This window comes from Ictidomys tridecemlineatus, chromosome 1 (genome assembly GCF_052094955.1).
Source record: "Ictidomys tridecemlineatus isolate mIctTri1 chromosome 1, mIctTri1.hap1, whole genome shotgun sequence".
Classification (NCBI taxonomy): domain Eukaryota; kingdom Metazoa; phylum Chordata; class Mammalia; order Rodentia; family Sciuridae; genus Ictidomys; species Ictidomys tridecemlineatus.
Genome location: NC_135477.1, coordinates 6,565,463 through 6,586,698, shown reverse-complemented (window position 1 = coordinate 6,586,698; position 21,236 = coordinate 6,565,463). Strand labels below are relative to the sequence as shown.

General features: G+C 41.9%; 1 pseudogene across 1 annotated transcript in view; it reads right to left on the bottom strand.

The window, feature by feature from the left end:
* Positions 1-3,518: 3,518 nt before the first annotated feature.
* The window catches only part of LOC144367606 (non-histone chromosomal protein HMG-17 pseudogene), a 31,907-nt pseudogene continuing 14,189 nt past the window's right edge, over positions 3,519-21,236 (bottom strand). Inside the window, exon 3 of the transcript XR_013427167.1 lies at positions 3,519-19,793. The product of XR_013427167.1 is annotated as a non-histone chromosomal protein HMG-17 pseudogene (transcript). The remainder of the gene's footprint in view (positions 19,794-21,236) is intronic.

The window sequence follows — 21,236 nt, the reverse complement described above, 5'->3', positions numbered from 1 at the left end:
ACTGGATTCTTTTAACTTACTTAGAAGTCTGGAAATGCTTAATGACATGTTATAATTGTTTTTTCTGGAGTAGGAACAGCACATAAAAATCTCATCCCCAAATATTCAGGATATATATTTTAAAATTCCAGACAGTGGGACATTAACTGCTTCAATTAAAAAAAAAAAAAACTGTCTTAGAAACCCATACTTTAAGGAAATGAAAAAAAAAAAGAATCTGGGAGAACATAAAATAGAAATACAGTAGAAATAGTAAAGGTTATTAACTGCCTCTGGATCTGGTTTGCCTTGACTATAGGTTTCACTTCAGTTACTAAAAGATCTTCACTCTTTTACAAGGTTCTGCTTTGTCTTTCCCACAGCAAACTTGAATTCTGCCAGACAGGAAGCCTGAAGGCAAATGGCTCTGCAAATGTGGTACCAATAAATAATGGAAACTGTTTACTTTTCGACTTGATGACAAACAGATTTCAAAAAAGTCCTGGGATTTGGCCTGTCTTCCTCTTTACAGTGATTTTTGTGATGTCCTAAATAAGACAAGAGTCAGGATGTGAAATACATCAGATCTGGTTACTTGGGGTTTCTCTGATCCCTGGAAATGATTATTGGGGCACCCTCTAGCAGGAGGCCTTTGAACATCTACAGAGAGATGTTCCCTCAAATGCCAGATGTTACCCATGGTCAGAATATAGAAAAACACTTAGAAGAAGCTTTCCGTATGTAAAGATTTAGCAAAAGGAAGCTCATTGCAGCATATTTCTAATAGCAAAGAAACAAAATAACAGTCATGCTGATGATAGCCAAATGGTTAAATTTTGGTTCATTCCCCACACTAAATAGTCCTTGTAGCCATTAAAAATATTAAAATATTTCTTGACATGGAAAGATGATTTACAGATTCTGAATGAAGAGATACAGGTTTCCAAATAGTATGTTACATATGATCTGTTTGTGGGGAGGGAAAAAAATTAATGCAGGGTTTTTTGTTTGGTTGGTTTTAATGGTACTGGGGCCACATCTCCAGTCCTTTTTGCTTATTTATTTTTATTTTGAGATAGTGTCTCACTAAGTTACTGAGAGTCTTGTTAAGTTGCTGAGGCTGACCTAAAACTTGGATTCTCCTGTCTTAGCCTCCCTCGTCTCTGGTATTACAGGCCTGTGCCACCTTGCCCAACTTATAAGGTTGTTCTTGATAGAAAAACCATTTGGGTCAGGTAGAGTGGCCACACCTGTAATTCCAGCTACTTGGAAGGCTGAAACTGGAAGACCATAAGTTCAAAGTCAATCTGGGCAATTTAGCAAGACCCTGCCACAAAAAAATTTTTAAAAAGGGGCTTGGGGTTGTGGCTCAGTGGCAGAGCACTTGCCTAGAATGTGTGAGACACTGGGTTCAAATCTTAGTATCACATAAAAATAAATAAATAAATAATAAAATAAAGGTCCATCGACAACTTAAAAAATATTTTTAAAAAATTTTTAAAAAGGGCCAGAGATGTAGTTCAGTGGCATAGCCCTTGTCTATTATACATGAGGCCCAGGGTTTGATCCCCAGTACTGCTAAAACAAACCTGGAAGGATACTTCCCTAAGTGTTAAATAGTGTTGTCCCTGGGTCATGACAGTAAGAGGAGTTTTTCTCCCATCTTTTACTTATATGCCTTTTCTAATTTTTTGGTAATAACTTTATACAGTAAGTCCTCAGAAATGGTGGTCATTGATTATTTCATGTATATCACCCTAGAGGTGATTCTAGAAACATTCCTACTTCTCTGGGTCTCTTCAACACACTTCACTTGCTCAGATTTGTGATCAATAAAGAATCAAACTGGTTGCTGCCATTAATTTCCCTACAGTCCCACCTTCATCTCATTCCCAGGTAAAATCACAGACGTACACTCTGTTTTGCATTGATTTTTTTTTTTCCTAGTAAATCTGGAGCCAATTCAACTCTTCTTAGGTCAGAATTCATTTCCTAAATTTTCAAGAAGCACTTAAGAAAGGTCTTCAGAAAATGAAGGTGATTCAAAATTAGAGGAATTATGGTATTTTCAAAGGGCAAGGTGCTTACTACAACATGGATGTCTGGAGTCCAAAAATGTAAGAACGATTTCCTTGATCTTGTAGATATTCCCTTTGCACGATTTGTGTGTCTTGCCTGTTTTTGTTCTTTAACACAGTACCCTTAGCTGCAGGTGGTGGTGGCACATGCCTATAATCCCAGCAACTAGGGAGGCTGAGGCAGGAGGATCATAAGTTTAAAACCAGACTCAGCAATTTAGTGAGGCCCTAAGCAACTTAGCAAGACCTTGTCTCAAAACATAAAAAGGGCTGGTGTGTGACTCAGTGGTAGAGCACCCCTGGGTTCAATCCACAGTACACTCCCCAAAAATACTTTGGATATTTTGAACTGTATGAAGTATTAGAAGATGTCAGTCCTGGTTAGTTCAATCCACATATTGACAGGTTTGGGAGGCATTTACTTGTTTGGGACATTTGCAGTGGCCAACCAATTGTAGTTAATACAGCTGGGTCCATTAGGTCTCCACTGATTACAAACAGATGTGATTTAACTGTAATAGGATGTGGGTCATCCAAAAAACCTTTCTGATAGTTTTGAAGTATGAATATAGGAGGAATTGGAGAACAGTAAGTAACTACTCTTGAAAAATAATAAGCACAAGTTAAGAACCCTGGCACACACACGATGGGAAGTTAAAGAGACTCCTGAAAGCATTCTCCATTTTCTCAGTCTGCCACAATCCTCCCCATTGTTCAAGGGCAGCTCAAGTGTTACCTCCTTTAGAAAAGTAGGACTCACTCAGAGGATTGTACAACCTGATAACCTCACTTGTACTCCATGCAGCACTAGACCCAAGCTAGAGCTAGACCCAGTGTGTCTTCTGGGAGGTGGCAAAGCACAGAGGGCAGGACAGTGACCAAGGCATCCCAGAATTCCCAGAGCCTGACACTCAGTGGGTGTCAGTGGGTATCTGTTGCTTGAGTGTTAAAATAGGAACAGTAGTAAAAGGAGTCAAATAAACCAAATTGGGCCTTAGATATATTTGCTCCTGAAGAATTAGGCAATGAGGTCAAAGATAATCATGTAGAGAGGTTTCTAACACAAATTCTGACTTTATTCAACTGCTCTTGTATTGAAGCCTTCTTGAAAAGTCCTACCTAGGCCTAGTGGGGCCACTAGGCAGTGTAGCAGGGATGCCTTGTATCCAGAGGAACTCTACCCCATGTTAGCTGTGGCATCTGGAGAACCTCCCCAGCCTTTGAGGGCTTTCATTAGCTTTCCTATCCTGCAGCATGGTTGAGGGAATTTATGAGAAATGTATGTAAAAATGTCTTTGCAAACTGTGATGCACCAAGTACACAATGATTGGCAGCTGGCCTAGCCATGTGTTAGTGGCTTCCAAGTTAAAGTGACCTGACAAGCCAAGATCATCATCTAAAGAGATGATTGACAGCCCCTGAAGGAATCTTTTTTTTTCCAAGCCAAAGTATTAAAGATACTTTTCATAAACAATCATGGTATTTCAGGCAGGACATGGGCAGACAATCGTTAACAGTATACAACAACTTTCAAACTCCCTTCTTGAATGGACTACCAAAACCAGAAAGCCACTATAAAACCCAATGAAGTCTTCATTTGATGCTCTGAATAGAGAAAGTTTAGAGTGAGGGTTGACATTTCACATTTAGCATGTTAACAACTTTTCACAAGCCGACCCTGACTTTCAGGAAATGAAAGGAAAATGGCAAAAATTATTAATCTGAAGATCCACAATCTAGAAAAGGAACTGCTTCTCTTCTGAGGGACACTATTCTCAATGACGTCACTGGAAAGTCCAGATTGCCCCACACACTGGTAAAACCAACTGTTGGGAATCAGGTCCCAACAGGTTTAGGGGAGTTAAGTCTATGCCGATGGCAGAGAGGGACAGGAGGACATACAGATGAGTTTGAGTTTTTCCATACCACAAGGCATTTGTGCCAAGGTGGCTATGTGTGCCAACATCAGGGAATCCCTTCCTCTTAGGAACAAAGAGGAAGTCTCTCAAAACTAGAAGGAAAAGGTGTGTTTCCCCACAGCAATCCAGCTTTGGAGACATTCTACTAGTGACATATGCTCCTTCCCCCCCAAAACAGCAATGAAGTGTTCTGTGTGCTAACAACATAGCTTAAAAAGGAAAAGTAAAACAAAATTCTGCATTTTTATAAAACTTGATAAAAAATAGTATTTCAACTGTACAGTCACCAGAAGTACACAGTTATCAAAAACGCACACACTTCACTTGGCATCTCCAGCACCTTCAGCTGTCTGTGCCTGGTCTGTTTGGGCATCTCCATTTTCTGCAGGGTTATTCCCATCCTTGCCAGTGTCAGCTTTTCCCTTTTTCCCTTTGGTACCTTCTCTCCCTTCTTTGCAGGGGCCTTTTTAGGCTTGGGCTCTGGCTTTGGAGGAGCAGGTTTGGCAGACACCCTTGCAGATCTTCTCTGTGGTTCGTCTTTCACCTTGGCTTTATCTCCTTTAGTATCCCCTTCAGCCTTTCTCTTGGGCATGGTGGCGACAGCGGCCGGAAGCAGGCGCTGGACGCGGGGATGCAGCGAGGCGCAGCTTTGGTCGGTCCGGGGGTCGTTCTCGCCTCTTTTTCACACTGCTCAGCCCTGAAGGAATCTTGAAGGGCCAGGAAAGCAGTCCCCGGAGCAGCATTTCTCTCATTAACTGCGCTTCCTCCAAGGCCATATTGGGGTTCTGCCAACTGCATTTGAAACCAAAAACTGATGCAGCTTGCAGAATTGTCTGCTGTGTCAGGACAGGAAATGGGTGCAAATGATATTACCCAAAGAACAAAGGCTACCTTTAGAAATAACCATTGTTGGAATGGGGCTGTGGCTCAGTGGTAGAGCACTTGCCTAGCATGTGTGAGGCACTGGGTTCGATTCTCAGAACTGTATATACATAAATGAATAAAATAAAGGTTTATCAACATCTAAAAAATTTTAAAAAGAAATAACCATTGTTGTAGATTTCATCCTTTCATGATTTTAAAAAAATACTTGTGGCCTTTTACTTGGGCAAACAGGTATGAATAAACCTTAAAAGTAGAGATTGGCTTATTTCATCCTTTAAAACAGTTATGATGATGCTCCTAATTTACCAAGTTGGCTGCAGGACGTTTGCTTGATATACTTTGAGAGCAGGAAAATAATTTAAGCAAGACCAAAGATGTGATTAGTAACTAAGAGACTTAAGTCTGAACTAGTTACTGTATTCAGAATTTAGCTGTTTGATTTTCCCATCATTTATCAATGAATCAATCATTCACTCTTGTTTTTCTCTTTTTTAATGTTTAAAGACATACAAAAGGGAAAAGGTAATAAAAGAACCACTCTTTTTTCCCTCCTTTAGTTTGTAGAATTATCAACTATTTGACACTCTCACTTAATCTACCCCTCTTCCTTTGAGAAATTATTGCTATCTTCTTTGAAATCACACCCCCAACATTTCATCATTTCACCCACCCCTAAAGACTTCTCTGTATACATCTGAAAATTGAGGACATTTTCTTACACAAACGTAACCACATTATCAAATCTAATGAAGTTAATAATTCCTTAATAGTATCCAGTACTCTGTCCATGTTCCAGTGTTGTTGGTTGTCTGTTTGTCTGTTTGTAGTGGAGAGATGGTACTGTTGCCCCCATAAGCAAGTGACAAATCCCAGCCTCAATGATGGAAGCAGAGTAACATCATGGGTTTTCCTACATGATTTAATTAACAAAGTGCCAGTCCTGTGAAATAGTCCCCTGACTTTCTAACAAATCTTACCCAGTACTAAGGCTGAATTTTTCCAGTTCATAGGAAATAAATGCACAGAAACAGATTGACCTATATCATGTGGAAGCCACTGGACAAATCAGTAACACAGGACTTACTATGAGATGATTGGCCTAGTTTCTTCACAAAGTCAATTTCATGGTGGGGCCATTACTGATCAAAAAAGATTATAGAGGGGCTGGGGATGTGGCTCAAGTGGCAGCGTGTTCACCTAGTATGCATGAGGCACTGGATTCAATTCTCAGTACCACGTAAAAATAAAATAAAGAAATTGTGTCCACCTAAAACTAAAAATAAATATTAAAAAAAAGATTATAGAAACATCAGCTTTGTTTGGCTTCAACTTTGGAAAAACTGTTTAAAAATCTGGGGGCTGGGGTTGTGGCTCAGTGTATAGCACTCACCTAGCATGTGTGAGGCCCTGGGTTTGATCTGAAAGGTTAATAAAATAGGTACTTGTCACTCCGTTTTTCTATATGCTTAACAAAACACTGTTGAAATCCTGAGAACTGTTTGCTAATCTTGTTCCCAGAATGTGCTGTCCCCAACTGCCAAACTGCAGAATGCACTCCTTCACTCGGTTGAGGCAAACTGCTCACTCGCCCTGACCCGTCAATGAACTTCCCTCCCTGCCCTCTCCAAGGAAAGTATATAAGCTCTGCTCAAGCGGTTCTCAGGGCTCTCTCTCTTTGCTCTATTCAAATGAGCTCTGAGCCCCAGCATGCTGGTCCCCAAATAAACCCTTTGCTGTTGCATGGGACAGTCTCTTGGTGGTCTCTTCCTCCGACGTTTCGCCGGTCCCTTACATGATCCTAGGCATCACATAAAAATAAATAAAGGTGGGGCTGGGGATGTGGCTCAAGCGGTAGGATACTCACTTGGCATGCGTGTGGCCTAGGTTCGATCCTCAGCACCACATACAAACAAAGATGTTGTGTCTGCCGAGAACTAAACAATAAATAAATAAATATTTAAAAATTCTCTCTCTTTAAAAAAATAAATAAAAAAGGTATTGTGTCCAGGCTGGGATTGTGGCTCATTGGTGGAGTGTTCCCTTAGCATGCTTGGGGCACTGGGTTCGATCCTCAGCACCACATAAATATAAAATAAAGATATTGAAAGAATAATCAAGGCTTGCCCTTGGAGAAAATGCCCATTTATTGAGGAACAGCTCTGCATATTTATAGAGCTGAGGGGTGGTTTGACAGTTATGACAGTTTAATGGTTGAAGGGTTTGACAGTTAGCACGGGGTGCTTTTTGATTGGTGGTTAAGGATCATGTGAGCCAGCAGGGCTAGTCTGATTGGTGGTTAAGGATCATGTGAGCCAGCAGGGCTCACCATTGGTCGGCTCTTCTTAGGGGATGGGGAAATTAGTCTTTGGAGCCCGGGAGACTCCCAACAGATATTGTGTTCACCTAAAACTAAAAAATATTTTTTTTAAAAAAAGGTATTGTGTCCAACTACAACTAAAGAATAAATGTTAAAAAAAAAATCTGGACAGTGAGCTGGGGATGTAGCTCACTGGTAGACTGCTGGCCTAGTATGTGCACAAGTCTACACGTGTTCACTCTTACATGCACGTGCACACACACAGGACATTTGGAGAATGTGGAATAGGAAATTATTCTGAGTTTTCTTAGGTACAAATAATGGCATAACCAAGAGAGACAATTTTTTGATCTGAAGGAAATCCAAGCTGCAGATTACATTCAAATTGCTCAAAACATACATGCAAGCCTCTCCAGCAGCTCGGAGGATTGTGAGTTCAAGGCCAGCCTCAGAAACTTAGCAAGACACTGTCTCAAAATAAAAAATAAATAAAAAGGGCTTGAGATAGGGTTCAGTGGTGGAGCACCCCTGGATTCAATCCCCAGGACCCAAACAAGAGGAACCAAATGAAAATACACACAAGCAGAAAATGACAATGACAGATAGTTTCAACAATTGTTGAATCCGAGTGATAGGGACACAGGTATCTATGTATTATTCTTTCAACTTTTCTGTACATAGGGCATTTTACACTTTAAAAAATGGAGGAAATATGTAATAAGAATTGTAATGCATTCTGCTGTTATATATATATAAATAAGTAAAATGTGGGGGAAATAATGAAAACACAACAGGGCAAATAATCCCAGATGGGATTTTTAAAATATGCAATGATGCTATGGAATATAAGCAAATAAAGAAGTAATGAATTGGGCTGGGATTGTGGCTCAGCCGTAGAGCACTCGCCTAGCATGGGCGGGGCCCGGGTTGGATCCTCATTACCACTTTAAAAAAATAAATAAAGGCATTGTGTTGTGTCCATCTACACCTAAAAAATAAATTTAAAAAAGAAGTAATGAATTAATATATTTTCTCTAATTCTTGAAATAACCTAAAACATATAGCAGATCCATCCATCTGTCTCACAGACTGATTGCAGAAAAAATGGAGACCTGAGTTAAAACCAAAACTTCCCTGCTATGCCCAGCTGAAAGTGCCACCCTACAGAATAAAGAGCTGAATGAAAAGTTGTGGCTTTAAGCTACTATGTTTTGGGGGTTAATTGTTGGGCAGCAATTATTACCTGCTACAGGTGGGAGCAAACTTGGGTGTTAATATTGAACATTGGTGGAAAGTGAGGAAATCCCACTGTGCATGACTCTCTGCATGGAGCAGAAAATACATCAGCCTGGATCCTTCAACCCCAAAACTGGGAAGAGTGGAATAAAGAACCCCACCAGCTGACCAAGCTGGTCAGCATCTGGGTCACCAAAGAAAGGCCCAAGGTTGGAGTCTCCAGCATCCCACCATGGCCACAAGAGGGCCACCGATGCACAGTAGAAAGAACCCTGAACACCTGTGATCCTAGCTACTTTGGAGGCTGAGGCAGGAGGATCACAAGTTTCAGGTCAGCCTGGCAACTTAGGGAGCCCTGCCTCAAAATAAAAAATCAAGAAGACAATACCAGACCTTAAACTATACCACAAAGCTATAGTAACAAAAATGGCATGGTATTGGCACCAAAATAGACATGTAGACCAATACTACAGAATAGAAGACACAGAGACAAACCCACATAAATACAGTTATCTCATACTAGACAAAGGCACCAAAAATATACATTGGAGAAAAGATAGCCTCTTCAACAAATGGTGCTAGGAAAACTGGAAATCCATATGCAGCAAAATGAAACAAAAGCCCTATCTCTCACCACATACAAAACTCAAAGTGGATCAAGGATCTAGGAATCAGACTAGAGACCCTGTGCCTAATAGAGGAAAAAGAAGGCCCAAATCTTCATCACATTGGATTGGGCCCCGACTTTCTTTACAAGCTTCTAAAGCACAAGAAATAAAATCAATAAACAGGATGGATTCAAACTAAAAAGTTTCTTCTCAGCAAAAGAAACAACAATGAGGTGAAGAAAGTGCCTACATTTTGGGAGCAAATGTTTGCTACTTGCAGGACAGGTAGAGCACTAATCTCCAGAATATATAAAGAACTCAAAAAAACTTAACATCAAAGAAAAAACAACCCAATCAATAAATGGACTAAGGATCTGAACAGACACTTCTCAGAAGAACAGATACAATTGATCGACAAATATATGAAATAATGTTCAACATCTCTAGTCATTAGAGAAATGCAAATCAAAACTACTCTAAGATTTCCTCTCATGCTAGTCAGAATGGCAGTTGTCAAGACTACAAACAACAGTAAGTGTTGGTGAGGATGGGTGGGGGAAGGCACAGTCATACATTGCTGATAGGACTGCAAATTGGTGCAACCATTCTGGAAAGCAGTATGGAGATTCCTTAGCAAAACTTGGAATGGAACCACCATCTGATCCAGCTATCCCACTCCTCAGTCTATACCTAAAGGACTTAAAATCAGCATACTATAGTAACGCAACCACTTCAATGTTTATAGCAACTCAATTCATAATAGCTGAATTGTGCAACTAACCTAGATGCCCTTCAATAGATGAATGGATAAAGAAACTGTAGTATAGATACATGATGGAATGTTACTCAGCATTAAAAGAGAATAAAATTATGGCATTTGCAGGTAAGTGGATGGAGTTGGAGAACATCATGCTAAGTAAAGTAAACCAATCCCCAAAAACCAAAGGCTGAATGTTTTCTCTGAGAAGTGGATGCTGATCCATAATGGGGGTGGGGGGAATGGGAGGAATGGAGGAACTTTAGGTAAGGCAAAGGGGAGGGAGTGGAAGGGAGGGGGCATGGGGATAGGAAAGATGGCAGAATGAGATAGACTTCATTACCCTAGGTATACGTATGACTGCACTTGTGGTGTGACTCTACATAGTGTACAACCAAGGAAATGAGAAGTTGTGCTCTATTTGTGTACAATAAATTGAAAAGCTTTCTGCTGTCATGTATAACTGATTAGAACTAATACCAAATAAATTTTAAAAATAGAAAGAAAGAAAGAAAAAGAAGAAGAGCTGAGGGTGTATCTCAGTCATAGAATGCGGGTGGGCTCCATTCTCAGTACCAATGACAGAGACCCTGAACTGAAATGAGGAGATGAGAAAATTGTGATTTTGAGCAAAACACCCACTCCAAGTAAGAGGTGGCCATGGATGACTTGTTAGGTTCCAAGTTTCAGTGAATCCATCTTTCTGGAAAATTCCAAGTCAGTGTTTTTAAATCTGCTTGTACAGAGGGATCCACCACTGAGGAAAACCTTCTGGAGTAGAGACTCTGCCAGAGGACAGGTCTTCCTCTTCTCTGACTCGGTCTTGTGTCCAAGCTTGGCTTTCTGTAGTCAGAGTCTGATCTGCCTCCCAGCTGTAGCTCTGCAAAACAATTGGTCCAATGTGCCCTTCTCAGTAGGGGAAGGTCTTGAGCGAGGCCATTCTCAGACTTCAGAAAGACGAAGTGCTGGGCACAGCCTAGCGTGGAACAGATGGCTGGAGGCCCCAGAGGGTGAGTCCATGCATCTACATATCTGTTCACTTTACAAATATCCACGTGCCTGCCGTGTTTTACTGTGATGTAGGACTGATGAGGCTGGATATCCAAGGAATTTTCAGAAAGCAGGTTTATGTTTTAGCTGCAGTGGTCCAGAGGGGCTAATGCCTAAAAATTTCTGGACCCTGAGTCTGGAAATTCTTTGAATTTTATATTCAGTGGAGTAGTTACATGTCAGTAGATGAGTACATAACAATTAGTCTTTGTCCCATACTCTTAGGATAGACAAAGGTTTTATAAGATTTTTTTAAAAATATTTTTAGATGTTGACAGACCTTTATTTTATTCATTTACCTAAATGCAGTGCTGAGAATCAAATCCAGTGCCCCACACATGCTAGGTAAGCGCTCTACAACTGAGCCACATCCCTTATAAGTTTTTACCAAGAAAACAGAGACAGTATCTTTTGCATAGCAACAAGCTCTCTTTGAAACAGACTCTTCAACACCTTTGTCTGCAAACCTGGCACTTACAAAGAAAAGGAAGCTTCAAACCACAATGCCCTCTGCAGAGAAATCCTGTGGACATTCTGTTGACACTCTGTAAAAATCTTTGTGACAAGAAGCAAAATTATGGGGAGGGTCTTCGGAGAAGGTTAATTATGGCAAGAGCCTTTTGGGTGAGGGTACTTGGTCTGCTTCATTCTCCCCTTTCATGATGAACATTTAATCCCTAAATCAAATCCTCTTCTCTGGTGACATTTCTAAATATAGCTTCAATTGCTGAAGTCCATGGGGTCAGCAGCATTTTGAAAGTGTAGGTCTCTTGGACAGTAGTCACTAATTAGTGTGACGAACTCTTCCTGATTTTCCAGAGATTTCCAGGCTTTAGCACCAAAATCCCATGTCCTGGATACCCTTAAATGGGTCATCACATAACCTCTTGTCTAACTGAACTCAAGGGTCCAAATGGCATTTAAAGGAGAATGGTTTTAGCCAGTCCTGGTGGTGCACACCTGGAATTCCAGTAACTCATGAGGCTGAGGCAAGAAGATCACAAGTTCAAGGTAAGCCTGGGCAGCTAAAGTGACCCTGCCTCAAAATAAAAAAAAATAAAATAAAAATAAAAAAGGGTTGGGGGCATAGCTCAGTGGTAGCATACCCCTGGATTCAATCCCCAGAACCTACCAAAAACAAACAAACAAAAACAAAAGGATGGTAGTTTTAGATGGTAATCCTGCTTTATGGACTGTTCTTTCCTGAGAAAAATTGGCAAAGCCTGCTAACATCCTGGGTCAATCAGGGTCAGGAAAACTCTGTGATTCTCTTGTGGGCTGTATGGAAGAAATGAACACACATGGATGAACAGCCACCTTGGGTTACAGAAAAGCCGAGAGACAAAATCCACGAGGCAGGGCAGGGAGGAGGCTTGCCCTCCTCGCACTGGTGTCTGCATAATCCCTTAAACTGGTGGGTCCCACAAGGGATCCTGGCCGTCTCACTGTCGTGGGTGTTCTGGGAGCGGGGCCTTCCGGTCCTCTTTCCTCTCAGAGCCAGGCACGCTCTCTGCCTGCTCGCTCCTCTCCAGCTTGGAGGGTGCCCTGGTCCCGCAGCTCTGGCTTCTCTCCTGAGCCCCTCCCTCCAGCACATCAGGCGTCCCAGAAAGCACCACAGGCATTTGCACCAACGTGTTCCCAGTGGTGATACTGACCCCCACTTTGGTGGGAAGGAGAAAAAAAAGGCCATCTAACCACAGAGGGGTCCAGCCCAGCGCTGCCCTGTAGAATTTCCTGTCATGGTAAAAATGTTCTCTCTTCACTGTTCAGTACAGTTTGCTTCTAGTCACACGTGGCTACTAAGCACTCGAAGTATGACGGGCAAAACTAAAGAACTGAGTTTTAAGTTGTCTTCAATGTTAACTAATTTAAATGTAGATCTAAATCCCTGCAGCCATGTGGCTTATGGCTACCGTATTGGCCAGCTACGATGCTGTCCTTGTTTTCCAAGGAGGGGACAAGGAGTAATCTCAAACTCATAAACCAGTGAAAGAGCCAGAGCTTAGACCTCCTATCTCCTCTTACAGCTGCATCTGCTCCTGACCATGATAGATTCAGAGAATGCCAGCCCAGGGAAGGACAATGGACACCGTCTTGGGCAGCATTTGTCCTGCTAAAAGTAAACAAAGAACAGGCTGAGGCATTCGCTCTGCAGCCCTCACAGGCCTGGCATACTGCTCAGAGAGCGTACTATCTTCTGCCCAATCTGTGATGCCCTTCACGTGTCCTGCCACCTTGATGCAGGCAGACCAGAATAGGCAAGGATAAGGGGACCTCACTTGGGGCAGCTGCAATCTTGGTGACCCTTTTTTTGACCAGCATACTCCTTCCCCAGCCCAGCTCGGACAGGAAAGGTCACATCAAGTGGAGGTCCAGCCCATCTCTGCAGCTCATACACACATCCCACCTGCTCATTCTCTCAGCCTGCCCAAGTACAGGTACCCAGGTGGAGGATCAAATTAATCCCCTTCTTTATCCGGAGGCTGGCACTCAAATCTCCATCCACCCAGGGAGAGTGGGCAGAGTTGTGGGCAGGACTGAGTGACATTCGAGCCCTCAGGAACAGGGGACAGGCGGGAGAGAGCCCTGGCACCTCTCTCTAGCCATCTGCTCCAGACCAAAGCCATGTGAGTACACCGTGCCTCACAGATGCTGGAGAGGGTGCTCCAGCACCTGGGGACCATGTGGGACTGATTTCCTGCCCTGTTTCCTTAGTGCTTCTCTCCTCTCTATCTTTTTCTTTAATCCACTCTCTCCTCTTTCTCCTTTTTTCTCTTTTGTTTATCAAAGTGTAGCATAAATACAGAAAAGTGCACAAATAATAAACACCCAGCTTGTTGGAGTTTCACAAAATCAACCTACTTATATAATTGGCACAAAGCTGATGAAATAGAACAGACCAGAACCTAAGAATGCCCCCTTTCTGTCCACTCAGGTCATTAACCCTGCTCTCCTGACATTTCCTGACATCTTTTGTGTGTTTATCAACTAGCCTGCTTCTTTCACTCTGCACTCTGTTCCTTAGACTCCTTGTGGAGTCCAGCAGTTATTCAAATGTTGACAGGGAATTGAGAATTTTCAGGGGATGTGCATGCTAATGCTGCAGGTCTACTCCTTATCGTGTATGTTCTGGTAACATGTTGTAAGCCTGCATAACTTTGGGATGTGTGGCTGTAGCGAACTGCTGGTCACAGAGTGTGCAAGCTTTCCCCTTTAGCAGGTGTAGCTAACACTTTCCGCTGTGGTCGCACCCCTACAGTCCCAATAGCACAGTTCCAGGACTCGTTGCTGCCCACACTTGGGGTGGTCAGTTGAACCCATGTGAGCCACACCGGCTAGTGTGAGTGGCCATTGTGGTTTGCAGTTGGTGCTCTCTAGAAATTAAGAGGATGAGCGGTTTTCCATGTGTTCACTGGACATTTGCAAAATTTCTTTTGTGAAGCTTTTGTTTGAGACTTTGACTGTTTTTCTACTATTTGTCTGCCTTTTTCCTACTGATTTGTAAGAATTCATGTATATTCCAGACATTAATTTTTAAGATACATATGTATGTGACTTCACTTTTTACCCCCCTAACAGTGTTTCTCATTTTTTTTTCTGAACAAAAATCCTTTTTTTAAAAATTATTTTTTAAGTTGTTGATGGACCTTTATTTTATGTTTTTGTATGTGGTGCTGAGAATCAAACCCAGTGCCTCACACATGCTAGGCAAGCACCCTACCACTGAGCCACAACCCCAGCCCATAAATCTTTTTTTCTTTCTTTCTTTCTTTCTTTCTTTTTTTTTTTTTTTTTTTTTTTTTTTTGTGGTGCTAGGAATTGAACCTGGGGCCTGTGCATGCAAGGTAAGCACTTTACCAACAGAGCTATATCCTCAGACCCAAAAATTTTTAATAATAATCTAATTCAATTTGCCAACTATTTTTCTTTATAGTTAAGTGTGTTTTTGCATCTTGTCGAGGAAATTTTTACCTATTCTGAGGTCATAAAACTTTTCTGTTAAGTTTTTTCATAGATGTTTTAGGGCTTTAACTATTCACTCTTTGATTTTTGTACATGGTGTGAAGTCAGGGTTAATATTTTTGTGTGTTATGTGATCTAAAAGTCAAAGTTTAATTTTCCCTCCGAAAATACAGTTGACTCAGCTCTAGTTATTAAAGATGACCCATTCCCCTTGTTTCAAATTGTCACAATTGTCACATAGCCAATGTAGATCTCTTTCTGAACTCTCTTTGTTCCAGACTAATTTATCTTCTGTAGGCTGATCATAACTGTTGATAATTGGAGTAGAAATCTTTGAACTTTGTTCTTGCCTTTTCTTGGCTCCTTGCATTTCCATATGAATTTTAGAATCAACCTGTCAACTTCTACAATCCCCCAAATAATCTTGCTGGGATTTTTATTACATTGAATCTATAGATCAGTTGGGAAGAATTGACATCAATGCAATATTAAGTCTTCTAATCTACGAACCAGATACATCTGTCTATTTATTTAGGTCTTTTTAAAATTTTTCACACTTTTGATTTGTATTCTCTGAAGAGGTCTTGCATAGCCTAATTCGTTTTTTTAAAAATTTTTTTTGTAGATGGACACAATATCTTTATTTTATTTATTCATTTTTATTGAACCCAGTGCCTCACTTGTGCTAGGCAAGTGCTTTACCACTGAGCTACATTCCCAGACCCCCAATTAGTTTTATTCCAGGACATTTGATGTCGTTTTTTTTCATGTGTGTTTATATATGTGCATATACATTTATTATTGTAGGTAATATTGTGTTTTAAATTTCATTTTCTATTTATTTGTTACTAGTTCATTGAAGTGCAAGTGATTTTTTGTGACATTGACTTTGTATTTTGCAACTTACTAAATTCATTTATTAGTCTAAAAAGGCTTTCTCTTGACTTCTGGGTTTTCTGTGTATAATCATGTTTCCTGTGGATAAACACCATCTTATTTCTTCCTTTCCAGTCTTTATACCTTTTCCTCTTTTTTTTTTCCCTTTCTACACTTAGTTCTCCATTATAATGTCAAACAGAAGTGTTGGTCTCATTCCTGATCTCAGAAAGAAAATTTTTAATATTTCACATCAATAATATACTTACTATAGGTTTTCACAGATATCCGTTCAGAGTGAGGAAGTTTTTAACTTTTCTATAAACCTATTCCTAGTTTGATGACATTTTCTTCTTATTACTATCAATTTATATTTAATCTTATCAAATTTTTATTTGATTATATGTGGTAAAGCACATTGATTGACTTTTTTTTTGGGGGGGGTGAGATACAGGGAATTGAACCATTGAACCCAGGAGTGCTTAACCACTGAGCCACATCTCCAGCCCTTTTTTTATTTTTTATTTTGAGACAGGGTCACACTAAGTTGCTTAGGGCCTCACTAAATTGCTGAGGCTGGCTTTGAACTTGTGATCTTCCTTTCTCAGCCTTCTGAGCCACTGAGATTTCAGGCATATGCCACTGCACTGGGCGATATTGATTGATTTTAAATGTCAAACAACCTTTCATTTATAGAATAAACTAACTTTCTTTTTGATTAATTTTTAAATGTTAAAACAATCTTTTATCTGAAAGATAAACCAACTTTCTGGTTAGAGGTATTAGCCTTTTCGTACATCACTGGATTTTGTTTGCTAATATTTTGCTAAGGGATTTTGCTTCAGTTCACGACAGAGATTCACTTGTAATTGTTCTTTTTTGTAATGTCCTTATCAGGTTTTGAAATCAAGGTCATGTTGGCTTTATAAAATGAGTTGGGCGGTGTCCCATCTGTACTGGAGCTCCTGAGCACTCTGCAGAGGGTGGCTGAGGACAAGAATCGGAGTGTGGCTGTCCCAGGTTCGACCATTCTCAGAATCCCCATTGTGAACGTGAACTGCTACAGGCCTTCGGTGCTGTGGAGACATCTGCCTGCCTTCTCCAGAAGAGTTTATGTGACACTGAAGCTTTTTAAATTTTTTCTTAAGTTGTTTGAAAGAATTCACTGGTGAAGCCTTTGTAGTTGGAGACGGAGGGGTTGTCTTGTGTGTGAAAGTTTTTATTCTGATTCAATTTATTTAGTAGATGGGACTTCCTCATATTTCTTCTTGTTTTTCACACAATTTGTCCACTTTGTCTAGATTTAAAATTGTTGACCTAAAGTTGTTTACATCATTATACTATTTTTAAAATTTTTTAAATATTTATTTTCTGTTGTAGTTGGACACAATACCTTCATTTTATTTACTTTTATGTGGTGCTGAGGATTGAACCCAGGGCCCTGCATGTGCTAGGTGAGTGCTTTACCGCTGAGCCACAACCCCAGCCCTCATCATATAATTTTTGTAACTTTGTTTTCATATTAATTTCATAAAAGCAGAAAAGTTGCAGGAATAGTACAATTGATTGCTGCATGTTCCTTGCCCAGGTCCACCACTGTTTACCTTTTTCCCCCATCCACTGGTTTACATATTTTTTCTGACTCGTTGAGCACTAGCTGATGTATCATGCTATTTCATCTTTAAATACTGCAGTGCATATTTATTTCCTTAGGTTGCGGGATCTTGCTATATTTTATTACCTGCTGTATGATAATTATGTTCCCTTAGTCAGTATTGGTAAGGTTGTTTTCTTGATCAGTCTTGCTGTAGATCTATACATTGTGTTTAAAAAAGAAACAACTTTGGCTTTGTTGTTTTTCTCAAATGCACATTTAAAGAAATCAATTTCCACATTTATCTTTATTATTTGCTTTTTTCCACTTTATTTGAATTTCACTTATTATTGACCTTTTTCCAGCTTCTGTGATGGACACAGCCTTTGCTCTTTTCTTCTGTACACCTTTAAGACTAGATGTCCCCCTAAGTATGGCTTTATTGGAATTACACATGTTTTGTGTTTACCCATATATTAACCATTTCTGACAAATTTTACTCCTTTGTATAGATTCAGATTTCGTTCTCGTATCATTTTCCTTCTTCCTGGAAAATTGCCTTTTTTTTTGTAGATCGGGTCTGCTACCAATGGATTCACTTGGCTTCCCTTTCCCTTCATCTGAGAAAGATTTTTATATTGGCTTCATTTACAAAAGATATGTCTAGCTAGGCGTGGTGGCGCATGCCTGTAATCCCAGCTGAGACAGGAGGATCATGGGTTCAAAGCCAGCCTCAGCAATGTTGAGGTGCTAAGCAACTCAGTAAGACCCTGTCTCTAAATAAAATACAAAATAGGGCTGGGGGTGTGGCTCAGTGGTTGAGTGCCCCTGAGTTGAATCCCCTGTAAAAAAAAAATACATCTACTAAATATAGAAATCTAGTTTATAGGCTTTTTGCTTTCTGTACTTTAGAGACATTTTTCTGTTATCTTCTGGCCTAGACAGTTTGTGATAGAGGTCTACAGTCATTGTTCCTTTGTCTCTGATGTGCTTAAAACAAACAACTGTGGCTGGATTTTTTAATTTATTTATTTAGTTATCTATTTATTTATTTAAGTAGAGATAGGGTATCACTATGTTGCCCAGGCTGGTCTAGAGCTCCTGGGCCCAAGTGATCCTCCCATCTCAGCCTCCCCAGTGTTGGGAAAAGCAGCCTCCACCACAGCACCATAAGGCTGTTTTTAAGATTTCCCCTTTTTGAAGCTGGGGTTGTGGCTCAGTGGTAGAGTGCTTGCCTAGCATGTGTGAGGCCCTGGATTCACCACATTTAATAAACAAAGTTAAAAATCCAACGTCCTGAGTTCAATCCCCAGGATGGCCAAAAATATTCCCTTTTTTTGATAGCCACAGTGGCACACCTGTATGTAATTCCAGAGACTCAGGAGGCTGAGGCAGGAGAATCACAAGTTGGAGGCCAGCCTCAACAACTTAATGAGGCCTTAAGAAACTTAGTGAGAACATGTCTCAAAAGGAAAAGAAAAGAAAGACCGAAAAAAAATTCTTTTATTACTGGTTTTCATCAGGTTGACTATATAATGTGCTTTGGCATCTTGCTAGGGGTTGTTAAGAATTCTGGGTTTGTGGCTTTATAGATTTTCACCAAATTTGAAAAATGTTGTCATTATTTCTTCAAGTGTTTTTTTCTGCCTTCTCTCCTCCCTTTCTGAGAATCCAACTAAACAAATGTTCAACTACAGAATATTGTCCCACAAGTCACAAGGTTCTATTCCCTTTCCTGTGTGTGTGTGTGTGTTACATCCAGTTTCTCTAGTTGTTTGTATTGGGAAAATCAGCATGTTCAAAACAACTGTATTACAGCTAGAAGCAGAATCCCTGATGATCTTTTTTTTTTTTTTTTAAAGAGAGAGTGAGAGAGAGAGAGGAGGACAGAGAGAGAGAGAGAGAATTTTAACATTTTATTTAGTTCTCGGCGGACACAACATCTTCGTTTGTATGTGGTGCTGAGGATCGAACCCGCGCCGCACACACACTAGGTGAGCGTGCTACCGCTTGAGCCACATCCCCAGCCCCCCCTGATGATCTTTGCACCAGGCTTTCCTGCAAGTAGGTCAGAACTGAAGAACCAGTTGCAAAGAGCTGGAATGCCCAAAGCACATGCAGACAGGACGCGGGTCTGGGCAGTGGGCTCATCTCCCCAGTAGACTCAGGCCCACTCAGGAGTCTCGTCGATCTGACTAGTCGGTCTAGGAATGCACGTTGGATAAGTAATTTTACTCTTGGGGAGACTTTGAGCTAGATACTAAGCTGCTTTCCATACCTGTGAAGTAGGGAGCAGGACACTCACCTTTGGCTGGTGTGGGAATTAAAGTGTGGCTAATGTGTGTGAAGCAGGGAGCACCGGCCAGCCACGAGGAAACAGGTGGCAGTGGTGGTGTGGATGCCATCGTTGAAATCACTGGGTCTCGGGCTGGGGATGTGGCTCAAGCGGTAGCGCGCTCGCCTGGCATGCGTGCGGCCCGGGTTCCATCCTCAGCACCACATACCAACAAAGATGTTGTGTCCACCGAGAACTAAAAAATAAATATTAAAAATTCTCTCTCTCTCTCTCACTGTCTCTCCTCTCTCACTCTCTTTAAAAAAAAAAAAAAAAAAAAAGAAATCACTGGGTCTCCGTCCTCAGCATTTTGCAGACACCCAACCACTGGGAAGGGCAGATAGGCTGTGGCCTGGCTCCCGAGCTGTCAGAAAGAGCCCTGGGTGGAGGCAGGGGGAACTGCTTGTCCCATCCCAGAAAGGGCTGCCCTCCCAGCCCAGGGCGGTGTGCAGCCTCTGGGCAGGAGCAGAGCAGTCCCAGGATGGCAGCCCAGGTTGGGCTTGGCCCTGCTCCCCAGGCACTGCTGGCTGAGTCTTGCCTTCTCCAGCCTGTTTCTTCCCAGTCAAGGTAGCAAAGCAGGCGCACAGTGGGACACCAGCCTTTCACTTGGCCCAAGGCTTGGCTGGGGCCAGCAGGTGGGGACCCTGCAAGGCCAAACCATCAAGTCCATTAGAGGACATTTCTGTCACCTGTGGTGGGGCCGGGCGGGCTGTGAGAGAGCACTCACGGGTTCAGCCTCCTCCGGCTTATCAGTGGTTCTTCCTGGGGCCGCACTTTGCCATCTTCTGGGGAACTTTGGCCAACACCACCACCAGGCCCCCACCTGAGGGCTCCTGATCTGCCTGGTGTGCAGCAGGCTGGGCCCTTGGTGTGCTTTAAGAGCTCTCTAGTGAGAGCAGTGGGCTGTCAGGGCTGAGATGCCAACCCCAGCGCGTGGTATGTCCTGGTGAGAATGAAAGGGGCCCTGAGCACCTCCGTGCAGCCCTCTCATCTTACACAGGGAAGCCGAGGCTGAGAGGCCCCGGGCCTATTTCTCGCCGAGCCTGTGGCCTGTCCAACCTTCCCTGTGGAGAGCCCAGCATGCCAGCCAGCCAGCATCTTAGCCCCAAGGCAGGTCGGGCTGACGGGAAGAGCCCAGGCCCCCTTGTCCATGGCCATTGTCACTCACACACACCCAGGACTGCCAGGCTCTGTGCAGGCCCTTCACCTGCATCCTGCAGGTGGCATCACCCACACTCTGGTGATGACACTTGCTTCAAGTCACACCGAAGGAAGTGACCCAGTCAGGAAGCATCCTGGAGCTGCCTAACTCTGAGGCCCGAGCATTCCCATTCGTCCTCTTGTGTCTTTTCAGGAGGGAGGAGCAAATACCTGCCCCTCTGAGCCTCGGTGACTCTGACAACCCAAATGCCATCTGTCCTTGGTGCAAAAAAAAATTTCCAAAAAATCCTGCCCAATGGTGGCCGAGTTTTTCCCAGCCTCACCTCAGGACACGTACCTATTCATTAGCAAATGTCTGCCATTAAAAGAAAATGGTTGTCATTTGACACCCATGTGTTCCCTTTCAAAATGACAGATTAATATTTATCTTCCTCCTGAAAAGAGTCTGAGCACATGTTTTCCTGATCTGCCAGGAAAC